This window comes from Aquarana catesbeiana, linkage group LG09 (assembly GCF_042186555.1).
Source record: "Aquarana catesbeiana isolate 2022-GZ linkage group LG09, ASM4218655v1, whole genome shotgun sequence".
NCBI classification, from domain to species: domain Eukaryota; kingdom Metazoa; phylum Chordata; class Amphibia; order Anura; family Ranidae; genus Aquarana; species Aquarana catesbeiana.
The window spans coordinates 50,849,999-50,865,420 of NC_133332.1; positions in this window are offsets into that span (position 1 = coordinate 50,849,999).

A 15,422-nucleotide genomic window follows, 5' to 3' on the forward strand; every position below is an offset into this window, starting at 1 on the left:
GGTGTCCACAAAGGAGAGCACTTCTCCAACGTGGACACTCAATGCGGGGAGGAGCCACCAGCACCGCTGTGGGACCCCAGAAGAGGAGGTTCGGGGCCACTCTGTGCAAAACAAACAGTGGAGGTAAGTATGACATGTTTGTTATTTAAAAGAAAAAAAAAAACGAGGGTTTACAACCCCTTTAAGAATGTGGCTTGAATTACTTAAAATGGAACAGTAATATTTAGCCACAATATCTCCCAGGAAATATACAAAGACTATTCCTGGTTTGTTTGATTCTGAACTATACATGTTAATTGAAAGTGCTGACCACATTGGCCTCTGTAGCCAAACAGTCTTCTACTGGGTATAATTTACTGCGTGAAGCTTGGTGACAACAAGTCTGACCTGAAAGGTCAAACCTCTGAGTCACCTAGGCTGGTTAAATGACTAGTTAATTAGCTCATGTTAATTTATGTTTCTGGTTACAGTTTGAATTGTTAGGTTAATATGATCAGGAGGGGGGAACCTCCTTCTCAAGCGTATAAAAGTCTGTATTCTTGTTCTAATAAACATTCCATGTTCAAGCTCTGTAACTGAGCTAGTCTCGCCTGTTTTTTTAGTTAAAATATGTGGCTGTAATATCTGATATCTGATGTTAAGACTGGAAGAGGCTGTGTACTGATGGAAGCACTCAAGCGGGGTGCGATGGGGTTCCGTTACAACCGTTAACACCGCCACCGCACTATTGTGAAAGGGGTCTTAATGTTTGGTAAACCTGTACTTTTATTATTATGTTAGGATTATTATTATCTTAGCAGGTGAATGCGGCCCTCCATGCATTCACATACATTGAATCCGGAAATAGGTTGCTAAACCCTATGAACCCTATGTCACTTTTCCAACCATTTTCACAGTGGCAGAGCCTTGCACTGCCATAGTAGATAAAATGCCATTTTATGTAACTGTGTTCCTTTAAAAATATTTTGTGTTTTTACATACAACCACAGCTGCTGCTCTCAGCTTAACATCTATGTGGGTGCAGGTGTATATCCCCAAATGCACATTGTCTGTATCTGTGCAGATGCTGCATCCCAATTGACATGAATGGGGCTGCCTGCATGGAACACCTGTGCATCCTGTAAATACAAAATTACAGGATGCACAGAAAATACAGCTCTCACATGGGTGTACGCTTGCATAAATCCATGCGAAAAAAGCCTTAGAAGCATTTTTTTTTTGGTATGCCTCTGAACACATCTCTATATTAGCCAATGTGTCCTTGCACATTGAAGTATAGAGATTATTATTTTATCTACACATAATGCCTATGCCACTATTGAAGCTGCTATAGTCTCCTCTTTGGAAACTTTGCATAATACCGGAGACAGATACCTACCAGATGCCTACCTACCTGAGCGGCAATGCTGTGCACTACATTGTCTCTCTTTATCACCATACCCATTTCTCTTTAACACCATGACCCATTTTTCTAGGAATACCTGGACCGCCTCTCTTAACTATCCATTTTGGTATAACCCCATGCTGAATGAACTTCTCATGATCCATAATCCACAATATTGGATTGTTAAAGGCCTTAAATATCTTTGTCACTTATATACTGAGCAGAGCCTTAGGTCCAGCTGAGAGAGGACTTTGATCTTACTCCCTCTTTGTTTTTTTTTTCAACTTCGCCATGCCCTAGGAGCACAATTTGGCTCACTCTCACTCCCGTTACGAAGAAGGCAGGGGTCCCCGCTAAAAGGAAAAAGAGGACAGGGGTCACCTATGGCACGGCAGAGGACAGGGGTCATCACTGCCAGGATAGAGGACAGGAGTCATCACTGTAAGGATGAAGGACAGGGGTCACCGCTGGAAGTAGAAAGGACAGAGGTCACCACTGGAAGGACAAAAGACAGGGGACACTGCTGGAAAGACAGAGGACAGGGGTCACTGCTGGAAAGACAGAGGTCATCACTGGCAGGATAGAGGAGGGGTCACCGCTGGCAGGATCGAGGACAGGGGTCAACGGTGGAAGGATAAAAGACAGAGGTCACCGCTAGAAAGAGAGAGGACAAGGGTCACCGCTGGAATGAGAAAGAACAGGGGTTACCACTGGAAGGACAGGAGCGACTCCTGACAGGGCACTCAGCATAGCTCCCATCCATGCAATGTACATACACAGTCTGAGCACAGGCACCAAGAGCCCCTTCTTGGCTCTTCCCTACAGAGCACAGAGCTGAAATCCAATTCTATTTCATACATTCATTCTACGATCTGCACTGTGTGTAGCTGGTGACTATGTTGCACTTCTGACCTGTGAAATTCTGTGGTCAGAACGACAGCATGGCTGTAGTCACCAGCTACACAGTGCAGATTGTAGCTGTGTGAAAGAGAATGAGATTTCAGCTCTGTGTTATGTGGGGAAGAGCCTAGGAGGAGATCTTTCTGCCTGTGCTCGGGCTGTGTATGTACAGTGCAGGGGTGGGAGATGGCCAGTATGGGTGTCAGGTGTGGAGGGGAGTTGTGAATGGGAAGCTTTGGGTGGGTGTAACTGAAACTCTGCTGGGGCACATCCCACCCCAGGACCCCCCCCCCTCCCCCAGGGTCTAGCCATGATATGATCCCAACCATGTGGTAATAATTTGTAACTATGTTTCAAAATGTTACTTGCTGTTATTTTTTCTGTTATTTTTTCCAAATTGACAAATTTTGTGCATCTTTGTATTACAGTACCTGATGTTGATCTCTTTACTGTACTAAATGTCTGCAACAAGCTGTTGGTAACTCAATAAAACATTTTTGAACTATAAATGTCCATAAACATGTGCATAGTAATATTTTACTCTAGTAGCTGGAACAAATGAATAAACAACATGCTCACATAAAAGCACACAAATACGCACCAGCCCCAGCATTTCTTTATGCTGCATTTTCTGCCAGCTCCTGGCAGAAAACATTTGCCACACTTATATAGCTGAACATTTGCCACAAACATTTGCCACACTTATATAGCAGCAATTGTGCTGTTGTCAAAATGTTGCACTCAATAAATGTTACTTTTACACTTTTAGTGAATGAGCATTATAAATCATATTAATTTTTATAAAGATTTTTCTCTACCAAAAGATTTGACATATAAAACATACCAGCTATCAGCATTTGAGTCACACTTGCTGCTGTTGTGCCAAATCTAAAGTTTCTACATTTGATTAGGACATCTGCATCTTGGTAACATTCACTTTTGTCACAATACACCCAGCATTACATTCACCAACACCAATCCCTTTGAGACATAGGGGTTGCTTCACTAAAACTGGAGAGTGCAAGATCTGGTGCATGGCAGCCAATCAGCTTTTATTTTCAGCTTGTTCAGTTAGGCTTTCACAAAAAACTTGCAAGCTGATTGGTTTCTATGCAGAGGCTGCACTAGATTTTGCACTCTCCAGTTTTAGTAAGTCAACCCCATTGGCTGTTTGGGTAAATTATTGGTTTCATCAGTAATTATCTCCATTTGGAGCCCCACTACACTTGATCCTGAAAGATTTTTGCGATGTAGGTTAGATGTGTTACGAATGAAGATTCCAGATTAACATCTTTTTTTTGTAAATGTTGCAAGAAGTTGCAGAAGTTGAAACTAAAAACAAATACAAGATTATACACATTTCTGCTTTTTGTATGCTTCTATGCCTAAAAGCTCGAAAAGTTATTTTACATATGCTACATTTTATTTCATTATAACTTTTTTCATCCAATGGCATAGTATTGTTAATTTTATACATGAAATGAACCTCCCAATATTTTATAAGTTGTAATTTTATAAGCAGCTTGATGGCTCAATTTCCTCTCTTCAATAGACACTGCAAAGAAACTAGCTGTTAACACTGTATTTGTAAGAGCAAAAACTTGTACCATAAACTTTATAAATTGACCTAAACTTACAAGATTGATCATTTATTCATAACTAATAAGGTCGGTTAAGAAAATTACTTGAGAAAACTCTAATGCCCTGTACACACGGTCGGAATTTCCGACGGAAAATGTGTGATAGGACCTTGTTGTCGGAAATTCCGACCGTGTGTAGGCTCCATCACACATTTTCCTTTGGATTTTCCGACACACAAAGTTTGAGAGCAGGATATAACATTTTCCGACAACAAAATCCGTTGTCGGAAATTCCGATCGTGTGTACACAAATCCGACGCACAAAATGCCACGCATGATCAGAATAAATAAAGATATGAAAGCTATTGGGCACTGCCCCGTTTATAGTGCCGACGTACGTGTTTTACGTCACCGCGTTCAGAATGATCGGATTTTCCGACAACTTTGTGTGACCGTGTGTATGCAAGACAAGTTTGAGCCAACATCCGTCGGAAGAAATCCTAGGATTTTGTTGTCGGAATGTCCGAACAAAGTCCGACCGTGTGTATACCGGGGCATAAGGGCTTATTTACACCTGGGTGGTTCAGTGCATTTAATGCATGTCCAATAATGTGCATTATATTAAGCAGCCCATTAATTTGAATACACCGCAATGGACCTGCTGCATTTTTGCTAGCATAGGGTAGTGCACTGCAGCTGTGCTGTATGGGTGCATTGGGGTGCCATTCACATTCACAATGCAGTGGTGTAAATGGGCTATAAATGAAATAATAAAAAAGCTCAACTATAAATGAGCAAATGTCACTTGACACAACAACATACAACACATATTTTAGGCTTTTGTTAAAAATGGGCCAATTCAGGACACCACAAGGTTTCAATCTGTTAAATAAACTGCTCTTTTAATGACACCACAAGGTTACAATCTGTTAAAATGGATGAAAAAATGTAGTTCATCTACTCACAATGTCATACAACCTTATTCAAATTCTGTGACAAGAACACATGATACGGAGGACAAGTGTGCAAAATCTGGTGCAGCTCTGCATAAAAACCAATCAGCTTCCAGATTGTATTGTCAAAGCTTAATTGAACAAGCTGAACTTAGAAGCTGATTGGCTACCATGCACAGCTGCTTCGGATTCTGAGTGCTTCAGTTTAAGTAAATCTCCCCCAGTGTGTTTTCTGTAACGCTTATAATAAACTTTTTAGATTGTGCAAGCAGGCATCGTAATATAATATGTGACATTTCCCATATATTTCAATCGAAAGCTAGCATCACTGTGTTGTCTGATATCCCAGGTATTGTGTTCCTAGCTGAACAGGATGTTTCTATTTTGTATCCCTCAGTGTGCACTCGTTTTTCCTCTTCTATCTACTGTTTTCTCAATGAAGTTTCTGATCATATACAAAAAGAAAGTGCAGCGCTAAGTATATAAACATATGTGAAAAAAATATACATAAACATCAATCAAATAGTGAATCACATAAATCAACTTATATGAATAAATATGTGTAGGGGTTGGGGTAGACGTGGAGTCACAGATACTCCTGCAGAGGCACCATCCCCTAAAAATAAGCGACTATGTTTAAAAAAAAAAAAAAAAGTTTTAGAGCAGAGTGGGACTTTAATTGTGCCTCAGAGGAGTATAATAAAAAATATACACCTACTTGAATTTATAGAAAAATATACTAATTTTATTCATCTGCCAAACGGCAGTACCTTCTGAGAATAAACAAGTTAAAATGAGTTACAGTCTTGGAATTTTGAAGACAGGGTGTGCCAGTCCCAGACAAAATGGATAAGATATGGCCTACGCGTTTTGCGGACAGTTCTGCTTTGTCAGGGCCTTGAGAGTAGCAGCACAGTGGATATCATATAAATTCTAAAAATATCAATGAACAATATGTAAGTGACATGATTTAGCATAAGGAATTTCAAATAAATAAAAAAAAAAAAAAAAAGAAGAAAGAGGAAATGATGATATATTTGTTTCACATCGGTGTATAAAAATATATCATATCATGTAAAACATTTGTTGATACAACTTATATTATAAGAAAATCCAACAGTGTATATACACAGTTACATTGCATGTTCATAACATCTACACCATCGACATCAATCACTTACCTGCTCCAGCTATCTAACATAAGAGCTTTACTATGTGGAGCTTTATTTCTTGCACATGCTTCGTACAGCTGAACATCAGAAAGGATCTGTTGGTTTAAGAAGAACCTCAAACAAGTGGGATTTTACGGGCAAAATCAAATTAGATTTAGATAATTATATTACTTAAAAATAAATTTTATTGTATGAAATAGTATAAAAGAGACAAATATACAAAAATACAAAAGCAATCATAAAAATAGCACCATTACAATGTATTACAGTGATGTCAAAAAATCCCACTACACGGATGCTCCTTATCCATGAGTGAGAATCCACTCATGGATAAGGAGCATCCGTGTAGTGGGATTTTTTGCCATCACTGTAATACATTGTAATGGTGCTATTTTTATGATTGCTTTTGTATTTTTGTATATTTATCTTTTATACTATTTTGTACAATAAAATTTATTTTTAAGATATATAATTTTCTCAATCTAATTTGATTTTGCCCGTAAAATCCCACTTGTTTGAGGATCTTCTTGTATTGTTCAGGGATGGTGGCAAACTTTCGCATCAATTTTTGGGAGTTTATCTTTTTCAAGGATCTGTTGGTTTGACTCCTTGAAGCATCCATTGGCCTTCCATTGCTGTTTTGCTGTCTGGGGTCACCAGAGAGGAGATTTGAGCTATTGCCAGTGGAACTGACCACTGATCAAGTGCTTTTTGACCACCCTGAGTAAGGGTGGTCGCTGGCCTTCCAGTAAGCCTCTATGACAACCTTGGTGTTACGTCTGCTATCTTGGATTTTCTTTCTGCTCAGCATGGAATTTTGTTGGGACCTTTTCTTTATGGACACCTTTTAATTTATTCATCTATTTGTTATACATTTATCACTATTCATTCATATAAGTTGATTTTTCACAAAGTCAATTATGTAGTTCACTATTTGATTTATGTTTATGTATATTTTTTCACACATGTTTATATGCTTAACGCTGCACTTTCTTTTTGTATATTATCACATGCTTAGTATCAAGGGTGTAGTGTTCAGCCGCAAACTATTATAGGATCCAAGCGCAGATAAACTTTCCCCTTTCATAATGGTTTCTTGATAACCTGTTCGGTTGTACACTATTTATATTATCGGTTTCTTGTTACCACTGTTTAAAGCTATACTTTTTTTTCTGTTCTACATTATACGGTGTTTATCATGAGGTGGATGTGTGAATCCAGATACATTTGTTCAGTTACGATTTGTATTTATATTGCAAACCTGTATTGTCCGCAAATACTTGATAAAAAAGATTAAACGTAATATAATATGTGGCTGTAGACAATTCAGAAGATTCTTTGTCAATGTGAAAAAAGTTAGATCAAATGAACAATACACGTACATAAACACTTGCTATAGACCAGTGAAAATGGGAAATATTGGTCACTGTTATTTTGTTGAAACATTTTAAGATGCTCATTTGCCAGTCCAATACCAATACAAATGATTGTTTAGAGTAAAGGGCATTGACAATGTAGAAGGTTTCTATTTTTGGTTAAAGCACAATAACATCCAAAATAACACATCATCCTGTCTGTATAAAAAGTGCAAAACGATCGCCAAATGTCCTACTATTGTTTTTTGTGATTGCACTGACACAAATGTTTTTGTTGAATTCTCCTTCCCTCTTCATTTGGAACTTCTGAAAAGTTGGCTTCTTCCATTCCACTTAAACAATACGGTTGAGTAAATCCTTCCAAACAAGGGAAGGTAGGTTATGCCCCCCCCCCTTGATGCGGAAAGATCTGCCTGCTATAAGACTATGGAAAGATGAAAAGGTCCACCTTATATTTAAGCCCACCCAAGGCTGTGGTTTAACATTACGGCTTCTAATCTATCACAGAACTAGGGCAGAGGAAGTAGTAGCCACACACTAGAGTTTCACCTTTAGAAAATCAATTTATAACAAAAAAAAAATGTAATTGTATAACTTACCTTCTGATTGATGAAATGCCAGGTATAACATGACAATAAATGTCTTGAAATTCTGCATTTTCTCATTCATCAATAAAATTGTACAACACTAATAAATCAGTCCAAAGGCGATGACCTACATTTTGTTGGTTATTTTCAGTAATATCTGTGACAAAATGGAATGTGCAGCCACCACAACCTCAAGAGTAGATCTGCAGATGCCTAGCTGGTCTTACACCTCTGACTTCTCATTCTTCTTGTGTGATTGTAAAGAGGAAGTGTATTATATAAAAACGCTGCTTTAAAGAAGTAACTTGTACACCGCCGTGGGTTACAGGCAAGCTGCCACATCAACCTTAAAGCATTTCTTACTGTCTTCTATTATTTACAAGAAATGGAAAAATGTCTGTATTTTCTGTGTAGGGACAAAAGAAATGCTATTTTATTAAAACCAGGAGACTTTTATTCAGCAGTGGCCAGTCCATAAGGGGTGCAAAGACGCCACCCCCCTAATCTCCATGCGCCTTCCCCTAATCTCCATGTGGGGTGCCGGACACATTGATTTCTACAAGTTTTTAAAAAAAATTTTAAGCACATGATTAAAGCCTGAGGCTGCTCTAATTGGCTTGGGCTCGGGGCGCAATGCTCTGCCCACCCACTTGTGACATTAGCAAATCAATATTTGCTATTGTCTTCTGGCTTCTCTTCCCGGCCAATGAGGACAGAAAGTGGGTCTTAAGACCAGATTGGCTGGGAGGAGAAGCCAGGAAAGCCGGGACCTGGATGGGGTAAGTGCTGACATGGCGGGGGGGGGGGTTGTTTGCCATCCCCCCACAAAATGTAGCACTGGCCGCCACTGCTTTTATTTAAACCATTCATGACTACAGTAGAGGTGCATGATGCCTACAACAATTCTAACAGCAAAAATTTAGCACTAAACATTCACTACTGCAGGCACATCTTCCTGGTGCATATGTTGATTCACTGGCAGTGAATGTTTGTTGAATGTCACATTCACTGCTTTATACATATGGTCATATGACTAATTTGCATATTTATATACCATATACGGTATAAACTGTATATAAATATATATATATATATATATATATATATATATATATATATATATATAGTTGATAACTTGGCAGAAATGTGACATTTTATTTAAGGATAGCAATCACATGAAGCCATGTATTATTACATATTTTTTTGGATCCTTTTTAAATCATAATGATAACAGAAATCACCCAAATGGCCCTGATAAAAAGTTTACATACCCTGGAATGTTTGGCCTTGGTACAGACACAGAAGGTGGCACACACAGGTTAAAATAGCAATTAAAGGTTAATTTCCCACATTTGTGGCTTTTTAAATCACAATTAGTGTCTATGTATAAATAGTCAGTTTGTTAGCTCTCACATGGATGCACTAAGCAGGCTAGACATTGAGCCATGAGGAGGTAGAAAAGAACAGTCAAAAGACCTGCGTAACAAGGTAATGAAACTTTACAAAGATGGAAAAGGATATAAAAAGATATCCAAAGCCTTGAATATCCCAGTCAGTACTGTTTAATCACTTATTAAGAAATCGAAAATTAGGGGCTTTTTTGATACCAAGCCAAGGTCAGGTAGACCAAGAAAGATTGCAGCCACAACTGGTGCAAGAATTGCTCAGGATACAAAGAAAAACCCACAAGTAACCGCAGGAGAAATACAGGCTGCTCTCCAAAAAGAGGGTGTGCTTGTTTTTAAGGAGCAAAGTTCAATGATGCTTGAACAAAAAAGACCTGCATGGTTAAGCTGTCAGAAGGAAGACTTTAATGTGCCAAAGCCACAAAAAAGCCAATGAGGCATGTCAAGGTCTTGCAGGTTTTGTAACCAGGCTTATTTGTGGAACTTGTACAGTAAAGGCTTCTTCCTGGCAACTTGACCATGCAGCTTTTTTTGTTCAGGTATCATCGTATTGTGCTCCTTAAAAACAACCACACCATCTTTTTCCAGAGCAGCCTGTATTTCTCTTGAGGTTACCTGTGGGTTTTCTTTGTATCTCCAACAGTTTCTGTGGCAGTTGTGGCTGAAATCTTTCTTGATCTACCTGGCTAGGGATGAGCTTCGTGTTTGAGTCGAACCCATGTTCGACTCGAACATCGGCTGTTCGATCGTTCGTCGAATTGCGAACGATATGGGCCATTCGCGCCAAATTCGCGTGGCGCGTCACGGCCCATAATTCACTGCGGCATCACAGTGCATTGCTGGCTGATGATTGGCCAAGCATGCACTATGACCTGCATGCTTGGCCAATCACAGCGCCGTCGGTAGAGAGAGCTGTAATTGGCCAAAGCCAGTGTTTATCTAAAGCTACAAGTTGGTGTAGTGCGTCCTGCTCACAGTGTTCAGCTAAAACTACAAGTTAGTGTAGTGAGACCTCTGCACAGTGTTCAGCTAAAGCTACAAGTTAGTGTAGTGCATCCTGCTCACAGTGTTCAGCTAAAACTACAAGTTAGTGTAGTGAGACTTCTGCACAGTGTTCAGCTAAAGCTACAAGTTAGTGTAGTGCATCCTGCTCACAGTGTTCAGCTAAAACTACAAGTTAGTGTAGTGAGACCTCTGCACAGTGTTCAGCTAAAACTACAAGTTAGTGTAGTGAGACCTCTGCACAGTGTTCAGCTAAAGCTACAAGTTAGTGTAGTGAGACCTCTGCACAGTGTTCATCTAAAGCTACAAGTTAGTGTAGTGCGTCCTGCTCACAGTGTTCAGCTAAAACTACAAGTTAGTGTAGTGAGACCTCTGCACAGTGTTCATCTAAAGCTGCAAGTTAGTGTAGTGCGTCCTGCTCACAGTGTTCAGCTAAAACTACAAGTTAGTGTAGTGAGACCTCTGCACAGTGTTCATCTAAAGCTACAAGTTAGTGTAGTGCGTCCTGTTCACAGTGTTCAGCTAAAACTACAAGTTAGTGTAGTGAGACCTCTGCACAGTGTTCAGCTAAAGCTACAAGTTAGTGTAGTGCGTCCTGCTCACAGTGTTCAGCTAAAACTACAAGTTAGTGTAGTGAGACCTCTGCACAGTGTTTATCTAAAGCTACAAGTTAGTGTAGTGCGTCCTGCTCACAGTGTTCAGCTAAAACTACATGTTAGTGTAGTGAGACCTCTGCACAGTGTTCATCTAAAGCTACAAGTTGGTGTAGTGCGTCCTGCTCACAGTGTTCAGCTAAAACTACAAGTTAGTGTAGTGAGACCTCTGCACAGTGTTCAGCTAAAGCTACAAGTTAGTGTAGTGCGTCCTGCTCACAGTGTTCAGCTAAAAATACAAGTTAATGTAGTGCGTCCTCCTCACAGTGTTCAGCTAAACCTACAAGTTATTTTTTTGCGAGCTCTGTACAGTGTTTACCTAAAGCTACCTGTAGACGGTTGGTGGTGTTTTCCTGATCCTATCACTACCGCAGGCAGCTAAATAAGCTACAAGTTAGTTTTTTGCAAGCTCTGCAAAGTGTTCAGCTAAAGCTACCTGTAGAAGGTTGGTGGTGTTCTCATACTACAGGCAGACAGTTGATTTTGCTAGCTGCAGTATCAGTACATATATATATATCCCAGCTTAGTGCAGCTACAGGCCATTAGTATGTCTGGAAGGCCAACAAGGAGAGGCAGACAGTCACAAGCCAATAAAAGAGGGCAAGCAGGCTCTGTGTCTAGTGCTGGTCGTAGAGACGGTGCATCCTCATCAGCACGTGGCTGTGGGACACGCTTGGCCTTTTTTTCGGCAGCTGGCCGTGTTGAGCCGCAACATGCGGAAGACTTGGACAAGTGGATGACCAAGCCTTCCTCATCCTCCTCATCCTCTCTCACCCATGCTCAGGGTACTTTGTCTGGCAAAGCAGCGGCCTCTTCCCTCGGCTCAATGTCATCAGTGACTCCTTCCCTAGCCCCACCATGTCCTCCTGAGGAGTCCCTCGAACTGTTTGACCACAGTGTTGGGTACATGCTCCAGGAGGATGCCCAGCGTTTGGAAGGCTTTGATGATGATACTGAGCTAGATGAGGGCAGTGACGTGAGCACGGACAGAGGGGGTGCCCAAGAAGGACAGCAATCTGGCAGTCATGCTCCCCCTGCTGCAGCATACTGCCAGGTTTGCTCCAGTGATGAGGAGGGAGGGGATGATGAGGTCACTGACTCAACGTGGGTGCCTGATAGGAGAGAGGAGGAGGAGGCGGCACATCACCAACGAGGCAGGATGCCCTCCAGGGGCCAGCCTAAGGGCAGCACACTGACTGCATCACAACCCAAAGCTCCGCATGTGCAGGGCGCTGCAGTCTCTGCGCGTTATTCAAAAAGTTCTTTGGTGTGGGACTTTTTTGAGACGAGTGCATCAGATCGCACCGCTGGTATTTGCAACATATGTCTCAAGCGTATCTCGCGTGGCCAAAACATCTCCCGCTTGGGTACCACATGCTTGACCAGACATATGTTGACCTGCCATGCAGTTCGTTCGCAAGTGTATCTAAAAGACCCACACCAAAGAACAAAGAGGACCTCTCCTTGCTCCTCATCAGCTGAGATCTCCGACCCCACTATACCTTCAGTCCTCTCTGAGACCTGCACTGAGAGGAATGAAAGTGTAGAATTAGGTGTGTCACAGCCAAGTACTTGTGGGCAATCTGCTTTCGGTACACCGACGTCAGATTGTACCAGGCAAATTTCCCTGCCCCAGCTGCTGCACCGCTGAAAGAAGTTTGCTCCCAGCCATCCACATGCCCAGTGGTTGAATGCTAGCTTGGCAAAATTGCTAGCACTTCAACTGCTGCCTTTTCAGTTGGTAGACTCTGCCCCCTTCCGTGAGTTTGTGGAATGTGCGGTTCCTCAGTGGTAGGTACCCAAACGCCACTTTTTTTCACAGGCGATTCTGGCTCTCTACCGGCATGTGGAAGGCAATGTCCATGCCTCGCTGGACAGGGCGGTCAGTGGTAAGGTGCATATTACCGCTGACTCATGGTCCAGCAGGCATGGACAGGGACGTTACCTAAGTTTCACGGCGCATTGGGTGACTCTGCTGGCAGCTGGGAAGGATGCAGGACAAGGTGCAGTAGTGTTGGAGGTATTTCCCCCACCACGCCTCCAAAATGCCACTACTAATGATTGTGACACACCTCTCTCCTCCACCCCCTCCTCTTCTTCTTCCTCCATGGCCTCTTCCTGTGCTTTGTCCTCGGAACCAGCGGTGCTCCATAGGCGTTCAAGGGGCTACGCATGTACGCAGGCCTAAAGATGCCATGCGGTGCTTGAGCTGATGTGCTTGGGGGACAGGAGCCACACTGGGGCAGAGGTTCTGTCAGCTCTGCAGGGGCAGGTTCAGAGGTGGTTGACGCCACGCCAACTTAAGGCAGGAATGGTGGTTTGCGACAATGGCATCAACCTCCTCTCTGCCCTCCGACAGGGACAAATGACCCATGTGCCCTGTTTGGCTCACGTCCTTAACTTGATGGTGCAGCGGTTCTTGGGCAGGTACCCGGGCTTACAGGATGTCCTGAGGCAGGCCAGGAAAGTCTGTGTGCATTTCCGCCGGTCATATAATGCCAGTGCTCGGCTGGCAGACCTCCAAAGGAGTTTAATCTGCCCAAAAACCGTCTAATCTGTGACATGCCCACCAGGTGGAACTCAACGTTGGCCATGCTGCAGCGGCTGCACACGCAGCAGAGGGCCATCAATGAGTACCTGTGCGACTATGGCACCAGGACAGGGTCAGGGGAGCTTGGTTTTTTTTCCCCACGCCAGTGGGCCATGATCAGGGATGCATGCACTGTCCTGTCACCATTTGAGGAGGCCACGAGGATAGTGAGCAGTGACAGTGCATGCATCAGTGACACTGTCCCCCTTGTCCAGCTGTTGGAGCACACGTTGCGTGGAATAATGGACAGGGCACTTGAGGCAGAACAGAGGCAGGAAGAGGAGGACTTCCTTACCTCTCAAGGCCCCCTTTATCCAGACAGTGTTCCTGCGTGCCCGCCGATCACACAGGAAGAGGAGGAGGAGGAGGAGGAGGAGGATTGTGTCAGTATGGAGGTGGAGCCTGGCACTCAGCATCAGCAGCAGTCTTTAAGGGATCAGTCCCAAGAAACACATGGACTTGTACGTGGCTGGGAGGAGGTGGCTGCGGACCATGTCATCCTTAGTGACCCAGAGGACTCCGGACCGAATGCCTCAGCAAACCTATGCTGCATGACCTCCCTGATCCTGCAAAGCCTGCGTAAGGATCCTCATATTCGTGGTATTAAGGAGAAGGACCAATACTGGCTGGCAACCCTCCTTGATCCACGTTACAAAAGTAAGGTTGTGGACCTTATCTTGCCGTCGCAGAGGGAGCAGAGGATGAAACATCTTCGGGAGGCCTTGCAGAAAGGTTTGTGCAAGGCGTTCCCAGAGACTGGGAGGTTACAAACTCCTGTTTCTGGACAACATGTTGCTGAGGCTTCGGTCAGTCAAAGAAGAAGCGGTGGAGAAGGTGGCCATCTGACTGATGCGTTCAGACAATTTTTTAGTCGGCAGCCCAAAGGTATGATCGGTTCCAGCAACCATCGCCAGCGTCTGTTTTACATGGTGCAGGAATACCTAGGGGCAAGATCTGACTTGGACACCTTTCCCATCGAAAATCCTCTGGGTTACTGGGTCTTGAGGATGGATCACTGGCCAGAGCGTGCACAGTATGCAATTGAGCTACTGGCCTGTCCTGCATCCAGCGTTCTTTGGGAACGCACATTCAGTGCTGCTGGAGGCTTTGTAACCGATCACAGGGTGCGTCTGTCCACTGACTCGGTCGATCGACTGACCTTCATAAAAATGAATCAGTCTTGGATCACCACCAGCTACCAAGCACCTAATGCTGATGTAACCGAATAATTTTTTTTGAAATCTCAGATCCCTTCAAAGACTGCCTATGCTGATGCTGAGTGACTATCCTGAGTAATTATCCTCTTCCTCCTCAATGATCACGCTGATAGCTTGTAAGAACATTTTTGGTTCTGGGCGCCGTCACCAGTGCCTAAGGCCCAACTAGAGTATCTGTGAGGGGTTGCAGTGTTGTGGCACCAGCATCAGTGCCTAAGGCCTAATTTTTCAGCCCCTGTTAAACAGGGGCATGTAATTACAATTTTTGATGCAATACTTTGCAGCAGGGCTCGTTCCTGCGTTCCAACTAGAGTATCTGGGAGGGATTGCAGTGTTGTGGCACCAGCGCCAGTGCCTAAGGCCCAATTTTTCAGCCCCTGTTCAACAGGGGCATGTAATTACAATTCTTGATCTAATATTTCACAGCAGGGCCCATTTCTGCGCCCACCAAAAGCGAGTGAGGACTTACAGTGTTGTGGCACCAGCACCACCACCACCAAAGGCCCAATTTTTCTGCCCTTGTTCAACAGGGGCATGTAATTATAATTCTTGATCTAATATTTCACAGCAGGGCCCGTTTCTGCGCCCACCAAGAGCGAGTG